Source organism: Aythya marila (genome assembly GCF_965140915.1).
Source record: "Aythya marila genome assembly, chromosome: 1".
NCBI classification, from domain to species: domain Eukaryota; kingdom Metazoa; phylum Chordata; class Aves; order Anseriformes; family Anatidae; genus Aythya; species Aythya marila.
In genome coordinates, this window is record NC_139042.1 from 66,583,510 (window position 1) to 66,589,777 (window position 6,268).

Sequence of the window (6,268 nt, forward strand, 5' to 3'; positions counted from 1 at the left end):
TATGACTATTCTGCGTGCTGCTCCCTCTTGCACTAAAGCAATCTGGTTTCCTGTGTAACAATCATTGCAAATGCAATGACCACAGGTACTAGTACTTTAATCAGCTAGCAATGGCTTGGAAGAAGAGCATGTATTCCCTGAAAAACACCCATGGCCCTGAATTACTTTTATATCCAAAGTAGTTCACACATCAACGTATAGGCCCCACCAGCTACTTCTTTTGAAACTTTGCACATAAGGAGGCATCAGGGCACAAGGAAGGGACACACAGAGCAGAGTTCAACACTGGAATATAAGAGCTTCTAAATATCTGCTTGTTTTGAACCAACAGCTTATTTTTTTATCTGACAAAGCATTCATACCAAAGCCTTTATTTAGTTGCCTTGTAAGTGTTTTTCTTGTAACTTCTCAGAGTAGATCATCATTCTTGACATTCCAGTTTACCTGTAAAAAATTAAGAAGGGGAAAAGCGATGGTAAAAAACACATTATTTGGACAATAGAATCATAGAATCATTCAATTTGGAAAAAACCTCTCAAATCATCTAGTCCAACCTTTAACCTAGTACTAAAGTCCTTCAGTATACCATGCTACTAAGTTCTAAATCTACACATTTATTGAAAACCTCCAAGGATAGAGACTCAGCTACTTCCCTGGCCAGCCTATTCCAATGCCACACAACCCTTTCAGTGAAGAAGTTCCTCTTAATATACAACCTAAACCTCCTCTGGTACAACTTGAGGCCATTTCCTCTTGTCTTATCACTTGATGACTGGGAGAAGAGCCCACTCCTCTGGACTTGTGTTCCAGACCCTTCACCAGCTGCACTGCCCTTGTTTGGACACACTCCAGCACCTCAGTGTCATTCTTGTAGTGAGGGGCCCAAAAATGAATACACTATTTAAGGTGCAGCCTCACCAGAGATGAGTACAGAGGGACAATCATTTGGCTGAAAATCTGACTAACGAAATTGCTAACACAAAGCTAATTTTTTTCAACAGTCAACCTAAATGTAAAAGCAAGAGCATAATTGTGCCTACACTGGAGACACTACTTAAAACAAAAGCGGAATAATAAAACTTGCAGCAAAGACTGACCAAGAATTCTAGCCAAGAGCTTTGAAAAATATTGTTTCTGTCAAAAAGATGACATTACAGATTTGTCAAAGCAATCAACAAAGCCAGACATAAGTAGCCACTTTGTAAGACTGATCTGACTACTGAAAGTAAACGATGCCTAAATTTAGGGTAAAAATAAGTAAGCAATCTAACAGGTTAAGGTTTACATTTTGCACTCATTACTGGCTTCAAATACCAAGGGTGGATGTCTTTCTAATAGTGTACGGTAAAGCTCAGCATTTTAGGAAAAGTTCTATTATTTACAAACTTCCTTCCCCCTAGGTCAAATACTGCAATGGTAAAACTTGGAAACTCTGGAAAGAAGGGAAGAAGCCTCCAGCTTTTGTAGTTGCAGTATCTGAGAACACACAGAACATTTTTATTCTGGTTTCAAGTGACCCAAAAGATTCTTACAAGCATTCTTTCTTAAGAAGAATATACAGTGAAACATTATTCAGACTCCATAAATGTGAAACTTTGTTTAAAACGCAGATGTTTGTTCACATACCTAGTGACTAGCCTTGTACTGCCTTCTACCTCAGTCTCAGCAGTATGAGATGCCCCTGTGACACAGCTACAGAGGCTCAAAATGTCTCACTTATGTAGAGAGGACAGCAACTTCACGGATGACAATGCCTATATACTTATATTGAAAAACTATTTCAGCTCAAAGCTTGCTGAGTTCAAAGGAAAAATTTTTGTACACAAAGCCTTTATGAAAGAAGAAAGAAACAAACCACCCACCTACCAATCATATCTGTGGTTTGATCTACTAAAAAAAGAAACATTTTGATTTCCAAGTTACTTTCCTAATGTTTACCTTCCCGTAGCTGAAATATGACTTATTACTTCTCCTTCAAATTTTGAAAATTAACATCTTGAAAACAGAAACAGTAAATATGTTGACCTGATTTAAGATACTGACTTTTTGTTCATCAAAAGATGCCTGTCACCACAGAACTTGACCTTTTACTTGCCTTAGGCACGCTGCCAACTTTAAACATGGTAAGAATAGCTTTTAAAGACATGTTGGGCCCCTAAGCAAACTTGTCCTTCAGGAAGCTGTGCAAAAGGCATAACCATTACTTTCTTTTCAAAATTTTCTGTCTGCAACTTCTAAAATGATTTTACTTGTAAATAATTTACAAGTACATGGAGATGACCGATTCTTGCAGAGGCCAATACAATGACAAATCATTCAGGATAGTAGCTAAGAAAGCATCTAGATCCTTCAGTTGTTTATCAGCACTTTGCTACTAACTTATTTAAGTGGTTTTCAATATTGATCACTACCTACAGGGACTTGTTACTATCAGGGGACTAGCAGATCCTTAGTCTCTAAGCCATAAAGAAACAAAAACTGTGCTTGAAGTGCACCTTGAGATATAAAGTACCCCGATTTTATAAGCACACCTACATGAGTCAACTTTTTATATTTAACTAAAATTTTTATTAAAGTTTAACTGAAACAGTGAAGGTGGGAGAGTGACGGAGGGTGGGGGGAACAATAAAAACAAACAAAAAAATGTTCTTGTTCCAAAATACAACCACCAAGACAAGATTAAACCTACCACAACAATTCACACAGCTCACATCTTCCTTGGTGAGTTTACTCCTGTCATTAGGCTTCTTAAAGCTAAGCAAAGCAAGACAGACTTTCTACCAGACATACTTCGTTTCCCGTTTACTGTACCTGAGGTCCCCACTTTCCTGTCTCATGTGCTCAATATATGAGCCAAATGTAGCTGACCATATCAGACATCTTTCAGTTCAGCTGTGAGAAAAAGTGTTAGCAACCATATGCCTAGATTCTGAGCTAAGTGTTTGTTACAGGTACTGCCTCACCTTTCATCAAAGCACAGGGAGAAAGGGAAGAGAGAAACACAGATGAATGGCTGTCCAGATATATAGATGGATATCTGCAGATGTGGATAACTAACCATGGATGCCAGCAAAACGAAAAGCTACCTATCCACAAATTTCCACCTCACATCAAACTGGAGACAATGAGAGCATCCACGCTACCTTTAAGGAAGTGAACTTACCAGTGTTCAAATAAATCAAACCCAGTTCCTGCTTTCAGCATCAAGTGGAAGAAGCTCATTTTGTAGTCAGAGATTGTAGCAGTTTTCTATGTCATTTCAACTCCTGATGCCTGTCAATATAAAGTAATATGAAAAAGTTGTTACTTAAATTGAAAGTAAATTATTACTTTTTCACCATCATTTTCAAAGAACGAAGCCATTTAAAAGGACCTGGAGGGGTCACGTAGATAAAACTATAAATATAAAAAACACACGGTGATGCAAAAAAATATAAAAATGTATTATTCTCTGAAAAAAAAAAAAAAAGTTTACCAAAACCAGAAAGTATTTCTCACTTGAGAATTAACTTAAAGGATCTAAGTTAAGGATTTTGTGTTATTAAACATTTGTGCAAAAGTTTTATGCCAGTTCCCCAGCTTTCAACCCATTCCAATTTCACAATCGGTATGAAAGACCAGTGTGTTCATTTAGGAACTGTTTTTGAGAGTTCAAGCACATGCAGGGAGTCCAAGTCAAACAAGACCAAAGCTACCAAGTTTACGAGGAACAAAAACAAAACGCATCCAGCGGTTTCCTGACATCCCTGGCGAAAACTCCCCGAAGTTACGAGCTGCTTCTGGAAACTTGAAAACTGGGGCCGTGATTCAGCTCGGGAACTGCTGGGTGACGACTTGTTCCTACCGAGCTGTCACTCCGAGCTTGTTCCTACCGAGCTGTCATGCGGTGGCTTCGTTGCAACCATCCCAGCCCCGAGCTCTGCTGGAGGGAGATCTGCAAGCAGTTCTGCCAGGGCAGCGCTTTTGCCCAAAGCCTGCTCTCGTCATCATAACTAACAGTTTAAAAAAAAAAAAAAAAAAAAGTGCTTGAAGCGCTTGTTTGATCAGTGTTGTGCAATGAACAGTTGTTGCTGCGGTGCTTTACCAGGTCAAGGAGATTTACGAAAAGCTTTGTCCTGCTTCCTGTTATAAGCCTTTAAACGTGGCACGCTCGGCGCTCCCGCACTTCTCGCTTCCCTGCCCTTCCTCCCTACCTGCCCTTGTGCAATGGGACCCGCGGAGCGGCAGCAGAGGGGCACGCCGAAGGCAAACGCCTCCCAGCGAGGCTGCTCCGTGCCGGGCACGCTGCGAGCCAGCGGCCGCCCGGCCCCCGCAGCCCCTCGCTGCCCCGGGGGGAAAATGGCCGCGCCCCCGCGCGGCCCGCGCAGCAGGACCCTCGCCGCCCTCCCCGTCGCGCCTCCGGCCGAGGCGGCTCCCCGAGCCCCGCCGAGCCCTTCCTCACCTCCGTCTGCTTCCCAAGCCTCGGCCGCCGTCCCGGCTCCGCCACATAGCGGCCAGGCAGCTGGCTCCGCCTCGGCTGCCGAGCCGCGATGGGGACTCGCCCCTCCCCGGGGCCGCCCCTCGGCCTGCACCGCCCGGGGGATGGCTCCGAGGGGACGGCCTCAGGGCAGCCCAGTTTCCCTCAGGGATCAGGGAGATTCGTGAGCGGGGAGGTCTGCAGCCCTCCTCAGAGCTCCTCAGGGCCATAAACATGAGTTTATGGCTCACGAGTTTATGAGTTTATAAGCTTATGCTCGGGTTTGGAGCAGAGCTTGTTTGCTTTCTGTCATATGTGTCTATTTTTTGTCCTGTTCGGTCGTCTGTCCCTTCTGCTGTGTCAGGGCATCACTCTTCCAGTTCAAACAATTAGCTTTTTCTGTCTGGATTTGGGTAGTAACTTTATAGAAGTTCTCATTCCTTACTTCAATGGTTGAAATTAAGCACGTTCAAACATAAAAATGTAATTTTTTTCCAAACAGGGAAAAGTTCCTCTGGAATCACTTAATTGCCCATATTTTTCAATTCAGTGTCCTCTCCTCCTTGAATTTGACTCAGCCTCCTTCATTTTGATTCCAACCAACATGATTTTGGTCACTCCTCAAAAACCTGACTGCAAGGTACTCAGTGACCGCTTATTCCCATCTCTGCTTTTATTCAAAACCTTCTACATACACTAACTCCATTGAGATTCCAGATGAAGTAAGCATTCATAAGATGAATTATAAAAACGTAACATAAAAAGAAAGTTCCCCTTTGGGTTTGAGCCATTCCCAAAACAGTGTGAAGGGACTTGTTAAGGGATTAGAAAAGTGTGGGAAGGAATATTTTAAATTATTAAATGGCACAGCTGATCCTCTGTTCCAGACTTACAGAACCATTGCCATTTCCAAAACGGGAAGCTTAGTCTTTTTTTGGGAGAAAGGGCTAGATTACTTGTCTCTTGGTTTCATTAACACTAATTACAGAAAAGATGGGATTGTCCTACAGGGCTTCTTCTGTGTTGACAATTTTAGGATGAAGAGCTTCTCTGAGCCATGGAGGTGTCAAAAAGGAAAGCCATGAAATGCTGATCAGCTTATTGGATGATATAAAGGGTGAGATGAACCCTTATGAGGTAGATGGGTAGATGGGTAGATCTTTCCTGTTGCCTGTGTGTTTATAAACCTTTGCAAACTCTCCTATTTATTTTAGCTCTGTTGAAGGAATATTTTAATCTGCTTTTGCCTTCACGGGAGAATATTTTAATGGAATATCTTAATGGAATATTTTAATGGAATATTTTAAGGAATATTTTAATCTGTTTTTGCCTTTTCTTGACTCAAGGGTGATGTTAAGGTGACTGGCTAACACTGAAACATTCATTTCATAGGCTATAGCAATCCTAAGAACAAAGATACTAGGGTGTTGTGAGTGGCCATTTGTGCAATACATCATTCCACAATGTCCAAAGGATGATAGCAATGCTTCCAACTAAGCTGCACAACTAGTTTGAAAGTTGGTGACTCGTGAGGGTTCAGAGAAAGAAGTCTCTCCCAGTAGCTGGCAACAAGCAGGAAAGCCAGGGAATACGGAGGATGCCAGAAACCCATCAGTCTCATAGAAAGAGTAACACCTACATATTGAAAGATGAAGTAGTCATTTCTAGAATCTGTCATGCATCACTATTTCCATAATTGTGGTATCTCATATCTGTCAAAACCACTCTTCTAAAGTAAAAAATCCAAAGTACTGACTGTCATTCATTATAGAGAAACTAATCATGTGGAACCAAAAGTACAATTCTGAAAGA

General features: G+C 41.7%; 1 long non-coding RNA gene across 1 annotated transcript; it reads right to left on the reverse strand.

The window, feature by feature from the left end:
- Positions 1–343: 343 nt before the first annotated feature.
- On the reverse strand, positions 344–4,553 carry LOC309875075. Its single transcript, XR_014316971.1, has 3 exons — positions 4,442–4,553; positions 3,164–3,273; positions 344–444 (listed from the first exon to the last, which is right to left on the reverse strand). It is a non-coding gene; the product is annotated as an uncharacterized lncRNA (long non-coding RNA).
- Positions 4,554–6,268: the final 1,715 nt, after the last annotated feature.